This window comes from Gopherus evgoodei, chromosome 1 (genome assembly GCF_007399415.2).
Source record: "Gopherus evgoodei ecotype Sinaloan lineage chromosome 1, rGopEvg1_v1.p, whole genome shotgun sequence".
NCBI classification, from domain to species: Eukaryota; Metazoa; Chordata; order Testudines; family Testudinidae; genus Gopherus; species Gopherus evgoodei.
This window is the reverse complement of record NC_044322.1, coordinates 343,891,213-343,906,832: the sequence shown is the minus strand read 5'-3', so window position 1 is coordinate 343,906,832 and position 15,620 is coordinate 343,891,213.

The following is a 15,620-nucleotide window of genomic DNA, read 5'->3' as shown; positions in this document are numbered from 1 at the left end:
TGTTCAAGGTCTGATGTAATGAGCTGTGGAAAGGCAGATCTTTTATATAGATCAGCTGGGCTTGGTAGGGTAATAAGCCCTAGCTGCTTTTGTTCACCAGTCATGTGGCATTTCTCTGTCTGGTTCCACACCAATACAGATCTGACCAGGGCCGGTGCAAGGAAGTTTCACACCCTAGGCGAAACTTCCACCTTGCACCCCCCCCCAGCAGCTAACTCAGCCTCCCACCCAGGGAGCCTCCCCCCACAGCAGCTAACCCCTTTCCACCCCATACCCCAGGGCAGCTAACCTCACCCGAGGGGACTCTCCCCCATCTCCCCGTGACAGCTAACCCTGCCTGGCCAAGGATAGGTCACACATGCAGCATAGATATGTTGAATTATTCCTGAATTCATCTCCAAAAAGAAAACAAGATTGCTAGTGACAGTGGCACAAACCCAAACTAGGATGAAGCAAGAACTCGTTTGCTTATCATTCTTGGAGCTAGAATACAGGTGCTCTTGTTCAGTAGCGAAGATAAACCATAAAAGACATCATTTTTTCAAAGGCAATTCAGTCTGTATCTAAAATTATTCAGTATGGGTTTGTGTAGTAAAGCACACAAAAAATTGTGTTCACACTGTGGAATTTGTCTGAAAAGAAAAAAAAAGACTCCCCCCTCCCCTGCCTGGGGAGACTTCCCCTTTCCCCCCTTCCCGCCCCCCCACTATGGCAGCTAACCCTGCCTGGGTAGCCTGCCCCTGCGCACCTCGACTCCACCTCCTCCACTGAGCATGCCGGTGCTGCTCTAATTCTCCTCCCCGCCCAGGCTTGCGGCGCTGATTAGAGGAGACTTAGAGTTGGGCTGTGTGCTCAGCAGAGGAGGCAGAGTGGAGGTAAACTGGGGCAGGGAGCTGTTCCCCTGTGCGCCCTCCCCCCGTTACTGCGGGCAGCCCTCCGCGCGCCCCCCCATGCGCCCCCACACCCAGCTCACCTCCACTCCACCTCCTAGCCTTAGGGGACTTTTAGGCGCCCCCAACCACTAGGCGCCCTAGGCGGCCGCCTAGTTTGCCTAAATGGTTGCACCGGCCCTGGATCTGACAAGGAAAATGGAGGTTAGAGCCTGGGCTCTTGCTGGACTTGCCCTGCATGGGGCCTAACAGGTTGGGTGTCACACAGACAAATAAGGAAACAAAGTGCTAGTGTTAGGCGGAGGCACTTACATTCAAACAAGCTTGATAGAAACCCAGAAAAATCCCTCAAGCTGCACAGTCTTTCCAACTGATGCCTTTTCTTTTAGTGCTTGTGAATGGTGCTCAGCTGATGGCCATGGAGACTGACAGGCTCTGTTACCTACAGGGCTGAGACATATGGGCAGAGGAACTGCAGGTTTCCCCACAATGTCCACTCCATGTTTCAACCCTGAACAGGAGGGGCCACCTGTACAGGTGTGAGTCTAGCTCAGTCTCCATATCTATTTAGGTGATGGCCTTGCTACGGGGCCCTTTAGTGCTGACTGTAGAAATGATTGGGCAATGTAAATATTTGTCCAAAGGGAACTGGCCTAACACCAACTACCCAGCTCATAATACATAGGTCTAACCATGGCCCCATTTCTCTTCTCCCATTCAGCACTAAACCAACTGAATGTGCCATTTACACCATTCCCCTGAGTTCCTCTCTTTCAGCTCCAGCCCGAAGCCCATTCAGTCTGGTTTCGTCATCTCCATTCCACTCTGAAAGTTAAGAACTTTGCATCGGAAGCTGCCCCAGATTCTCACAGCATGATTTGACTTCTCAATAATGGAACCACTGTGTATTCACAGGGCTAAGACTAAATGCTCAGTTACCTTAATCATTAACACTGCTATAGAGTCCAGGGTTTTTTGGATACTGATGGCCATTGTCAACGCTCTTGTGTCTGGCTCATTTATTCATGTTTTACTTCGAAGTGGTCTGACTCTGTCAGTTTTGTGAGGCCTACTGGCTCTTCCACTGTCATGCACCAGCTGAGAAAGTGTTGCTCCTGTAGTTATATATTAGGCAGCCATGCTTTTTTTGTCCATTGCTCTCTGCCAGACATACCATAGGTAGAACTATAGTACTTACACAAAGCTCTCACCACCACACAAGTAGTGCTAGTTTGCCCAAGTAAATGCACTAATACCAAGGACTTCTTGGAAGTTAGTAGCTTCTGGATTTACACCAGTGCAGGAGATTGGAATTGGATCCAGTCCCCTAAGTAGTATAATTAAATACTGCATCTCCATTTGTGTTAATAAGTATAATGTCCTATACACTGTATGAAGGTTGAGACCAAGTCAGAGCCCTTTGTCTTGACAGCTAGCCTTTTCCAGGTTACATTTCAGTTGGAAGTAGCAACCAATATAATAGTTCTTCATGCTACCAGTAACACCACATTGTGCTCATAGAAGTTTTAATCTTCAATGTAATTAACTCCAACAAGACTCTGCTGAGTTAAGAAGGTATTATGATCCCTATTTTATAGATGGGGAAACTGAGGCTGAGAGGTTAAAGTTGCAAAGGGCCAGAGGGCATCTGTGGCAGTGTCAGGATCAGAACTCATAAGTTCATGATTTTCAGTCCTGAGTTCAAGCCACAGCTCCCGCTAAGATGCTGCCATTCTTTATTTAGGACTGCCTTGTCTGCTTCAGTAGCCACCTATCGTCTCTGCCCCATTGGCCTCTACTGTGTGCAATGAACTAAATATAGTGAGCCATTTGGACAATTAATTGCCATTCCGAAGGGTTGGATTGCACTCCAGATTCTGGACTGATGTCAAACAGTAGCACAGGTCAAGGATTTTTCCTGTGGCCTGATCCCACAAGCACTCCAAGCACAGAAGTCCTATTGATTCCTTTGGGAGTTCTATGCATGGAAGGCTTGCAGGGTCAGGCTTTTACAATGGCCACAACTCCTGATAGCTTGTTATCACTTCTTTCTAGGTAACCATAACCACAATTCACCAACATCATAGAGCCTGCTCCAGTTTCCTGAAAGGTCAGTCAGATCTGAGTGTGCAATGTTTTGAATTGGGGGGTGAGGGGAAGAGCGGTTACTTACCTTGTACAGTAATTGGAATTCTTTGAGATGCTCAACTCCTCTGGGTGCACCACTTCAGGTGTGCATGTGCCCTTGTGTCTCCAATCAGAGATTTTCAGCAGCAGTGCCCGTTTGGTCCACACATTCGCCCTAGCTAGCCTCGTGCCCATACTGAGAGTATATAGGGCTTCAACAGACAAAGCGCCCTTGGTTCCTTCTATACCACACAGATAAGCCTGTGAAGCAGTGGGGGGAAATGGGAGGTGCTGCTGGAGATCCCATCAGAACAAACATCTCAAAGAATGCCAGTTATTGTACAAGGTAAGTAACCTCTCCTTCAAGTAATATCCTTATGGGTTCTCCAGGGGACTCCCAATCAATATTCCTCACAGGAGGAGAGGGCTTCACAGTAGGATCTGAAGCTGACTGCAGAACAGCAGACCCAACTGCAGCATTCACTCGAGATGCATGCACCAAAACAAAGTGTGCTTGAGAATGTGTGGCTGGAAGCCAATGTGCGGGCTTTGCAGATTTCTGATATAGGTGCCCACCAGTAGGGCAACGGAGGTGGACTGAGAGCTGGTGGAATGATCTATTAGCTTTTGCATGTCATGGGACATCAGCAGCTTTGTAACAGGAGAGGGTACAACTGCAAACCCATTTGGAAAGTCTCACACCTGTACCCATCGAGAATTTAACTCTGTCCACAATGGAAACAACTCATTGAGGAGAAGCCTCCATGGGTCTAGGTCTGTCCAAATAGAAGGCGAAGGCTTTCCTAATGTTCAAGGTGTGAAGGATGGCATCCTCTTTAGAGTAATGAGTTTTAATTTGAAAAACAGGAAGATGCCTAGTCTGAAATATGAAAATCTGAGGTGACTTTAGGTAAGAACGGGGATGTGGTCAGAGGGATATTTTATCTTTAAAGTAAGAAAATGGACTTCTACTAGGTAAGCTCTAGCTGTTGTAGCATCCAGGATGGCCCCTAATAACTCTATTTGCTGAGCAGATAAGAGAGAGAGGATTTCTTGGTGTTGAAGTCCTAGAAAGCTGAATAGGTTTGTAGCTCTCTTGATAGCAACTTGGACCTCAATGTAAAAACGTCCCTTCAGTAGCCAATTATTGAGGTCGGGGAAGACAAAGTTGGGCAACAACTACTGCCAGAACCTTTGTAAACACCATGGGGGCAGTAGAAAGCTGAAGAGAAGCACTCATATTAAAAGTGAACTTGACCAATGACGAATCATCAAGAAACGTCTTGTGAGAAGTGTTGCTATATAAAAATGCATCAAGGATTGCAAATCAATCCCCCAGATCTAGACATAGTATAATAGCTTCAAATGTTATCATCCTGAATTTCTGACAAATGTATTCAGCATCCTGGGATCTAGGGCTGGATCTCCATCCACCCTTCTTTTTGGGAACCAAAAGAATAAAACCCTTTCCCTCTATACTGGGGGGACCTGGTTCCATAGCTTCTATTCAGAGACAGGAAAGAGCTTCTTGCCTCAGTACAGGTTTGTGAGGTGTGTCCCTGAAGAGGGACGGGGCAGGAATGTGGGATAAGTGCATGGAATGGAAATGGATGAAGTAGCACAATGTTCTAACCTCCAGAAACCCTTGTCGGAAGTAATCTGCTCCTGCGAGTATGAAAATGGGAGAGATGATCTCCAAAAGATGAGAAGGTGTGGGCAGGATAATGCAGGTTGAAATCCAAAAGGTGGGCATGTTCATAACCTCCAACCAAGATATCAAAATGAACACTGGACTGATGAAGACAATTGCATTGACACAGGTGGAGCAGCTGAAATTTTCCACTTTTGCACCCTACTTTTTTTTTTTATGATGCTCCAGTGATCTGTGGTAAGTAGGGAATTGAGCTGGGGCGTGTCTTTGTGTCATCTGTGATCTACTAAATCTCCTCTTGTTTGCAGATATGATTCCAAGTGAGTGAAGGGTTGTCGTTAAATCTTTAAGAGAGTGCAAGGATTCATCTGTGGACTCACTAAACAGCTTGAGTCCATAAAATGGAAGGTCCTTGACCATGCTCTGAACCTCTCTTCGGATTCCCAAGGACTGCAACCAAGAGGCTCTGTGCGTTACAAAAGACATAGAAATGGAGCAAGCTGCTCTACCAGTTGTGCTGAGGGAGTGCTGTTCTCTCCAGGAGCTAATCTTCAGCAATGATGCCCTGAGTCTGTTCCCTCTGCTTCTGGGGCTGATGTTCAATAAGAGAGAGTTAAATTTGTTATAGTTGAAGTTGTACTTAGCAAGATGTGCATAGTAACTAGCAATTCTGAATTGCAGGATGGCAGATGCAACTGAAGAGGTCTATGCTTCTGGTCCTTATCATGTGGGGTAGTTTTTGAACAATGTTGCCTATTGTGTTCATTCACTGTTTCCATAACCAGAAATTAGGCGCTGAACCTCTAGATAAACCCTAGATAGGGGGGTGGGCTTCATCCCAAGCTACCAGCTACATCCCGAGCTCCAGGCCAAGTTGCAACTTCAAAGCACTGTCTAGTGCTCAAGCATGAGCCCTACTAACCCAACCCAGGCTGAGAGGCTGGCTCCTGCTTGCTGTGTAAACGTACCCAAAATGTCCCTTGAAGCAAAAGCTCCAGGGGAATCAGGCCAAGGTTGATCATCAAAACAACCTTGACCAGAAATGCTGGAGTCCGAAGAGCTGTCCTTCTATAGACTAAAGGAGAGGCAGACAAAGGTCAATGAGAAGATTGTCTGATATGTCCCATGGGTATCAGGAAACCATTTGCTACAAGCAAGTGATGTGGTACTGGGAATCTTCTCACACTCAGTAAAGGACATTCAGGTTCATCATCGTAGACAAGCAGGTCTTTGGAGCAGCTGTATTCCTGCAGTACTGAGTGGATCTACACAGAAACCTGATGAGTCTGAGCAGTAGAAGCCTGGGGTACTGAGACAGTGCAGAGTGCATCAGTACAGATAGATGGGTAGATCTTGCTACCGCAGATATCTCTGAAGGTCACCGTCAGTAGCATTTTCAGCATCTCTGGAGTCCTTAGCACCTCGATCATCCTTAGATGGTACTGAGGAATGCTTTGCTACTGAGCAATGAGTACTAGAGGGTTTGGCTGTACTAATGGGTTTAGATGCAGACATACCAACACACCCTTTGTACGGAGACCACTTGGGCCTTCAGCAGTACCCTTCATGGGTATGAGGGCTCCAGTAGGGCACATTTCTTGTGGCCAAGTTCATTAGTAAAAGACATGGAGATCCTTTTGGCAGAATATTGGGTGTATCACCCACAGATTTCTCTCACGGTGGTCTAGAAGGTAACTAGTTGCGGAAGTCAAGGAGGTGCAGTGGTCACTTGAAGATATCTGCACAGAGGGGGTCTCGAGGTATGAATCTGATGCAGGTCAGAGAGAATGCTCCATCATACGGAGACGAAGCTTTACCTCCCTGTCTCTCCTAGAATAGCTCTTGAATCCTGTGCAAATCTTGGATTTTGATGGTACATGAGAAGCTCCCAGACAGTGGATACACTGCGAATGGCTGTCACTAACTGTGGTGGAATCCCAGCAAGTAAAGCAACACATGAATCCTGAATATTAAGGATATCACAAGGGAAAAAAGCTCCTTTGGGGAAAGAGAGATCCCCAGGAAAAGGGGGTGGAGGAGGCAAAGCCTTCCAAAACACACGCACACATACAGAATAAAACTAAACTATTAAAAATAAAAACAGTTAAACTAGTCTATTAGGACGAGAAACAACTAGTAGCTAGCTAAAGAAGCAAGCACCACTGACTGCTCCATCTCAGGTCATAGGCAGTTGACATGGAACTGAGGTTGGTTCATGCATCACAGCCCTGTATACTGTTAGTATGGGGCACAAAGATAGCCGGGGACATATGTGTGGACTGAACATGCACTACTGCTGAAAATTTCTGATGGAAGGAGCATGGACAAGTGGCCATCCATCGGAACATTACTGAAAGAAGAACGTGAAGGTCCTAAACTTTAGGAGCACAAATATGCCACAATGCACCAAAGCAGCAAATAGGTACTAATATGCTGACAGGTAGTTTGTGATGGCATATTTATATACTATATTGGAAAATACTCTACATGCTGAGATTATTATATTTGCATAATATGTACCTATCTTCTTCCCCTCTTCAGGCACCTCTGCTTTTCACTGTGATGTGTGTTAAAATGGACTCCTGACAACATTTCAGCAGTTTGCCACTATGGGTATGTTATAAGTTGTTTATTTCTACCAGACCACATGTGGCCTCTCTTAGAAACAATATTCTGGCCCTGGATCATTACAGATTTTTTTTCCTTATGTTATTTTTTGTGTGGATCTCAAGAGCGCAAGCACTTGCTCTTGGGCTTTAATACATGGAGTATCTTGCTAACTTTAATCACTTCAAAGCTTTTGGGCTGTTAATTTCCTTCATTTTTTAATGAATGCTGAAGGTTCTAAATATTTGTGTCATTACATTTTTATTAGCTTTATTATTTTAATTGCTTGGAAAAAACATTTCGAAAAACTTTTCTAAAAGGACGATTCAGATTATTTTAAAAACTAAGTAGAAGTTTCTCAAGGAAGTAGGGGCAGTGACCTTTCCATTCACTTCCCAGGGATTATGGGGAACACCATCTGAGGGGCTCTTCTTTACTTCCTGGGAGATGTAGGTGCAACTGCGCTTATATTCTACTGCCCACCTGGCATCAGAGTTACACATAGTGGGAGTAAGAAGGCACTTGGCTGCCCTTCCCAAGACATGAAGAAGAAGATCTATATACACCCACCCACCATTGACAGAACTACAGAGATTAGTGTGTGATACTGGCGAGGAACAACCCTGGGGCAGCATGACCCCCCTCCTCCCCCCCCCACACCCCTCAGGCCTTCACACTTCTCACCAACATAAGAACATAAGAATGGCTGTACTGGGTCAGACCAAAGGTCCATCCAGCCCAGTATCCTGTCTACTGACAGTGGCCAGTGCCAGGTGCCCCAAAGGGAGTGAAGCTAACAGATAATAATCACGTGATCTCTCTCCTATCATCCTTCTCCACCCTCTGACAAACAGAGGACATTCCTTACCCATCCTGGCTAATAGCCATGAATGGACTTAACCTCCACAAATTTATCCAGTTCTCTTTTAAATGCTGTTATAGTCCTCCTCAGTCAAGGATTTCCACAAGGTGACTGTGCGCTGTGTGAAGAACAACTTCCTTTTATTTGTTTTAAACCTGCTACCTATTAATTTCATTTGGTGGCCCCTAGTTCTTGTATTATGGGAATAAGTAAATAACTTTTCCTTATCTACTTTCTCAGCATCACTCATGATTTTATATACCTCTATCATATCCCACTTTAGTCTCCTCTTTTCCAAGCTGAAAAGTCCTAGCCTCTTTAATCTCTCCTCATATGGGACCTTCTCCAAACCCCTAATCATTTTAGTTTCCCTTCTCTGAACCTTTTCTAATGTCAGTATATCTTTTTTGAGATGAGGAGACCACATCTGTATGCAGTATTCAAGATGTGGACGTACCATCAATTTATATAAGGGCAATAATATATTCTCTGTTTTATTCTCTATCCGTTTTTGAATGATTCCTAACATCCTGTTCGCTTTTTTGACCGCCTCTGCACACTGCGTGGACACCTTCAGAGAACTACCCATGATGACTCCAAGATCTTTTTCCTAATTCGTTGTAGCTAAATTAGCCCCCATCATATTGTATGTATAGCTGGGGTTATTTCTTCCAATGTGCATTACTTTACATTTATCCACATTAAATTTCATTTGCCATTTTGTTGCCCAGTCACTTAGTTTTGTGAGATCTTTTTGAAGTTCTTCACAGTCTGCTTTGGTCTTAACTATCTTGAGCAGTTTAGTATCATCTGCAAACTTTGCCACCTCACTTTTGTACCCGTTTCTCCAGATCATTGAATAAGTTGAATTGGATTGGTCCTAGGACTGACCCTTGGGGAACACCACTAGTTACCCCTCTCCATTCTGAGAATTTACCATTAATTCCTACCCTTTGTTTTCTGTCTTTTAGCCAGTTTGCAATCCATGAAAGGACCTTCCCTTTTATCTCATGACAGCTTAATTTACATAAGAGCCTTTGGTGAGGGACCTTGTCAAAGGCTTTCTGTAAATCTAAGTATACTATGTCCACTGGATCCCCCTTGTCCACATGTTTGTTGACCCCTTCAAAGAACTCTAATAGATTAGTAAGACACAATTTCCCTTTACAGAAACCATGTTGACTTTTGCCCAACAATTTATGTTCTTCTATGTGTCTGACAATTTTATTCTTTACTATTGTTTCAACTAATTTGCCTGGTACTGACATTAGACTTACCAGTCTGTAATTGCCGGGATCACCTCTAGAGCCCTTTTTAAATATTAGCATTACATTAGCTATCTTCCAGTCTTTGGGTACAGAAGCCGATTTAAATATAGGTTACAAACCTTAGTTAATAGTTTGCAACTTCATATTTGAGTTCTTTCAGAACTCTTGGGTGAATGCCATCTGGTCCCGGTGACTTGTTAATGTTAAGTTTACCAATTAATTCCAAACCCTCCTCTAGTGACACTTCAATCTGTGACAGTTCCTCAGATTTATCACCTACAAAAGCTGGCTCAGGTTTGGGAATCTCCCTAACATCCTCAGTCATGAAGACTGAAGCAAATAATCCATTTGGTTTCTCCGCAATGACTTTATCGTCTTTAAATGCTTTTTTTGTATCTTGATCGTCCAGGGGCCCCAGTGGTTGTTTAGAAGGTTTCCTGCTTCTGATGTACTTAAAAAACATTTTGGTATTATCTTTTGAGTTTTTGGCTAGCAGTTCTTCGGACTCCTCTTTGGTTTTTCTTATTACATATTTACACTTAATTTGGCAGTGTTTATGCTCCTTTCTATTTACCTCACTAGGATTTGGCTTCCACTTTTTAAAAGATGCCTTTTTATCTCTCACTGCTTCTTTTATATGGTTGTTAAGCCACAGTGGTTCCTTTTTAGTTCTTTTACTGTGTTTCTTAATTTGGGGTATACATTTAAGTTGGGCCTCTATTATGGTGTCTTTGAAAAGCATCCATGCAGCTTGCAGGGATTTCACTTTAGTCACTATACCTTTTATTTTCTGTTTAACTAACCCCCTCATTTTTGCATATTTCCCCTTTTTGAAATTAAATGCCACAGTGTTGGGCTGTTGAGGTGTTCTTCCCACCACAGGGATGTTGAATGTTATTGTATTATGGTCACTATTTCCAAGCGGTCCTGTTATAGTTACGTCTTGGACCAGCTCCTGTGCTCCACTCAGTACTAAATCGAGAGTTGCCTCTCCCCTTGTGGGTTCCCATACCAGCTGCTCCAAGAAGCATCCATTTAAAGTATCGAGAAATTTTGTCTCTGCATTTCGTCCTGCGGTGACATGTTCCCAGTCAATATGGGGATAACTGAAATCCCCCACTACTACTGAGGTCTTAATTTTGATAGCCTCTCTAATCTCCCTGAGCATTTCATCATCACCACGATCACTGTCCTGGTCAGGTGGTCAATAACACTGGTCTACAATTTTTGAGAAGTCGTCTGCTTCAGAGATAAAATGTGATATTTATTATGTATTTTGATGTGCTGAATTCAAATATGACAATTAAAACAACTGATTGGCTACTGTTTCTAAGATATTTAAGTTTTTACGTTTTATGTCTATGTATATTGTGTAGATAGTAGAGTTTTAATCATAAATTGTAAACCTAGGTCTTTTCATGTGTTTATGGTTGCTTTACATGATAATATTTCACCTGTCCTGTTTATGTAACACTTTAAAAATCAGCAAAAGGGTTATATAAATAAAATGTATTATGAAAGAAAAGGCAAAAAACTATTATGTACAGAGTTTAGTCCTATTCAGTGTCTACTCGGCGCTTCTTGGCTTGTCTCTTGTATTCATTAAATGGAGCATCTCTTGTCACTGTCCAGCAATAGTCTGCAAGCATTGAAGGGCTCCATTTGCCCTGATAGCCTGCCAGGAGATTCCACTGCTGTAGTCTGGAGCCCAACAGCTCTGCCTTACTCTTGGGTAGTTCCAAATCCCTGACAAGGTCATTCAGTTCACCTTGTGTTATGAGGTGTGCTTCAGAGGAGGAGGATGGGAGAAAATGTGGGTCCTGTGACATTGATGGTTCAGGACCAGAAGTTTCATCCTCTTCCTCTTCCTCATCTGACTCAAGTGAGAAATATTCTGGTGCATCAGGAACCGGCAATCCTTCTCCTTGGGGTACTGGGCGTATAGCTGATGGAATGTTTGGATAATGCACAGTCCACTTTTTCTTCTTTGACACACCTTTCCTAACTGGAGGCACCATGCAGAAGTAACAATTGCTGGTATGATCTGTTGGCTCTCTCCAAATCATTGGCACTGCAAAAGGCATAGATTTCCTTTTCCTGTTCAACCACTGGCGAAGATTTGTTGCACAAGTGTTGCAGCATATGTGTGGGGCCCACCTCTTGTCCTGATCTCCAATTTTGCAGCCAAAAGAAAGGTGATAGGCTTTCTTAACCATAGTGGTTATACTGTGCTTTTGTGATGCAAAAGTCACTTCACCACAAACATAGCAGAAGTTATCTGCACTGTTCACACAAGTACGAGGCATCTCTGCTCACTTTGGCTAAACAGAAATGTGTCCCTTTGCAAAATCAAACACTGACAAATAAGAGAGCACCACACTGTATGATTTCTAGAGCTGATATAGGGCAATTTGTTCAGCAGAGTGATGTAAGCTTCATTGTGATTGCATCATCCATGACTTCTAGAAATAACATGATGCAATTCATATCATGTATGATGCAATACCAGCTTCAGATTGCATCATTCATTGTTTTGCCTCAAAAGCAAGTACTGTCCAAACCCAGTCATAGATTTATTCATAGATCCAGTCAAAGATGTATTTTAGTCATTTCTGGTTTAAATTGAGATCCCTTCCCTTTATAACTCACTTATCCTCCGCCATTCCCAAGTCCAGGGTCATATATGCTGACTCAATAGCATAGCTTGAAAACTAGAGCCAATCAACAATTTTAAGCATCATTTTCGTTCTCAGTGACCCAGAATTAGTAAAGTTGGACTACATTTATTTCAGAAGCATTTTGGCTGTAGAGCAGTGTAATAGATCCCTAATGTTATATTCTTATTAGAGCATGGAATTACTATCCATAGAGATTCTATGGAACATGTGGATTCACTTAAGATTTTTACTTCATTTGATTCTACATTTTCTTTCACATATAGTGCCACTCCCCCTCACTCCCAGCACGACCTGTTCTGTCCTTCCGATATATTTTGTACTTCAGAATGATTGTGTCCCATTCATTGTCCACAGTCCACCGGGTTTCTGTGATGCCTATTATATCAGTATCCTCCTTTATCACGAGGCACTCTAGTTCACCCATCTTATTATTTAGACTTCTAGCATTTGTGTACAAACACTTTAAAAACTTGTCACTGTTTATTTGTCTTCCCTTTTCTGATGTGTCTGATTCTTTATGTGAATGTTTCTCATCGGATCTGGCCCTTACATTATCTTCTTCCATCCTGTCCTCCTGACTATAACCTAGAGAATCACTATCAATAGACTGTCCTCTAAGAGAAGTCACTGTCTGATCCACGTGCTCCTCTGCAGCAATCAGCTTTCCCTCATCTCCTAGTTTAAAAACTGCTCTGCAACCTTTTTAATGTTAAGTGCCAGCAGGCTGGTTCCACTTTGGTTTAGGTGGAGCCCATCTCTCCTGCATAGGCTCCCCCATCCTAAAAGTTTCCCCAGTTCCTAATGAATCTAAACCCCTCCTCTCTACACCATCATCTTATCCACGCATTGAGACTCTGAAGCTCTGCCTGCCTACCTGGCCCTGCATTTGGAACTGGAAGCATTTCTGAGAATGCCACCATAGAGGTCCTGGATTTCAGCCTCTTCCCTAGCTGCCTAAATTTGGCCTCCAGGATGTCTCTCCTACCCTTCCCTATGTCATTGGTACCTACATGTACCACGACCACCAGCTTCTCCCTAGCACTACACATAAGTCTATCCAGATGGCTCGAGAGATCCGCAACCTTTGCAACAGGCAGGCAAGTCACCATAAAGTTCTCCCAGTCATCACAAACCCAGCTATCTATGTTTCTAATGATCAAATCTCCCATTACTAACACCTGCCTTTTCCTAGTGCCTGGAGTTCCCTCCCCAGGAGAGCTAACCTCAGTGCAAGAGGATATCCTAACACCATCTGGAAGGAGGGTCCCAACTATGGGAAGGTTTCCTTCTGCTCCCATTGACTGCTCTGCTTCCCTGGGCCTTTCATCCTCCTCAACAGGGCAGGGGCTGTCTGACTGGAGGTGGGACAACTCTACAGTGTCCCAGAAAGCCTCATCAGCATACCTCCCTTAGCTCCTGCAGTTCCACCACCCAGCCCGTACGCGGTCTCTGAGGGCCTGGACCTCCTTGCACCAAATGCACACGTACGCCACCCACACACAGGGCAGGTAATCATACATGCTACACTCAGCGCAATAAACTGGATAGCCCCCACTCTGCTGCTGGGCTTCTGCCTGCATGGTCTCCTAGTTAATTAAAGGGTTTTGTTTAAATCAAGAAGTTTTGAATATAGTTTAGTTTACAGGTTTTAAAGAACAGCAAGTGAACCTTGCCCCTTCCCACTCCCCTTCCAAATTCACTTGCGAAGTTCCCTGGTCGCAAAGCTCCCTGGTCGCTTGCTCACTGCTTTATAAAGCCCTGGCCTTCTTGATAGCCCTGCCCACTGACTAAGGCTTAGCCAATTAACAGAGGCTTCTAGCTTTCAAACCTTACTTGGACACTCACAGCTTCCAATTGCCAGCCACAGCACACCTTCCTTCAAATAACCAAAACAAACAGACAGACAAACACAAGCTCAGCACACAGCAAGTAACCCCCCAACCAAAAACCCACACTACAGAGAGCCACTTACCCCACAAACATCTCTTACTCAACACATACATACACCCTATACCCCCAGCCCACACCAGCCCCTCCACACACACATCCCTACTCACCACCCACAAATATAAACCCCTACATGCGCCTTACCATCCCCACATATATACCCCCTCCACACCCTTCACGCCATACATACACCCCCTGACCTCTATACACACACACACACACATCCCTTGTTGACCCCCCCACGCCCTTCATCCTGCACACAACTGCTCACTTCTCCATACACACATACACACACACACACAACTTGTCTGTGTGTGTGTGGGGGGGTTACCACCATGCCCCATACACACAAGCCCCTCATACACATACCCAACACACACAGGTAAGATTGGCTGCCCAAGGACCAAAAAGTAATGGTCAGTAGAATTTGTAGCCTGCTCAGTACAAAGAACAGTTAGGAGGAACACTGGTGACAACTGTGATCACACAGCAGTATATCCATTCTCAGAACAATATAATAATAATAATATTTCATGACATGCTGTGTGTCCTTAATGAGGTTAAAAGAGGATTTATTTTCCTCAACCAAATGATGGCAGAAGGGATGGAACTGTTTATGAGTCAGAGAGTAGTTCCCATTTACCACACATAGGTGGCTGTACAATACATGCTCCATTTGCATCATTGGGTGCAATTTTCAAACTGATTTGAGCACTAATATTTCTAGCTGTTGTCTCACAAACTGTTACTGTTACCAAGTAACATAACGAATGGTCACTGTAGGTAAGGAGAACTGGATGGGTTTTATGTTGATTGCTACTACTGAGGATGGGAAGTTTAAAAAGTGGAAGTCAAATCCTAGTAAGGCAAACAGAAAGGAGCACAAACACTGCCAGCTTAAGTGCAGAGTGTAATAAGAAAAGCCAAAGAGGAGTTTGAAGAACGGCTAGCCAAAAACTCCAAAGGTAATAACAAAATGTTTTTTAAGTACATCAGAGGCAGGAAGCCTGCTAAACAACCAGTGGGGCCCCTTGACGATCAAAATACAAAAGGTGCACTTAAAGACGATAAAGTCATTGCAGAGAAACTAAATGGATTCTTTGCTTCAGTCTTCATGGCTGAGGATGTTAGGGAGATTCCCAAACCTGAGCCATCTTTTGTAGGTGATAAATCTGATGAACTGTCACAGATTGAAGTGTCACTAGAGGAGATTTTGGAATTAATTGATAAACTCAACATTAACAAGTCACAGGGACCAGATGGCATTCACCCAAGAGTTCTGAAAGAACTCAAATATGAAGTTGCAGAACTATTAAATAAGGTTTGTAACCTGTCCTTTAAAACAGCTTCTGTACCCAATGACTGGAAGTTAGCTAATGTAATGCCAATATTTAAAAAGGGCTCTAGAGGTGATCCCGGCAATTACAGACCGGTAAGTCTAACATCGGTACCGGGGAAATTAGTCGAAACAATAGTTAAGAATAAAATTGATGTCAGACACATAGAAAAACAAACTGTTGCGCAATAGTCAACATGGTTTCTGTAAAGGGAAATCGTGTCTTACTACTCTTTTAGAGTTCTTTGAAGGGG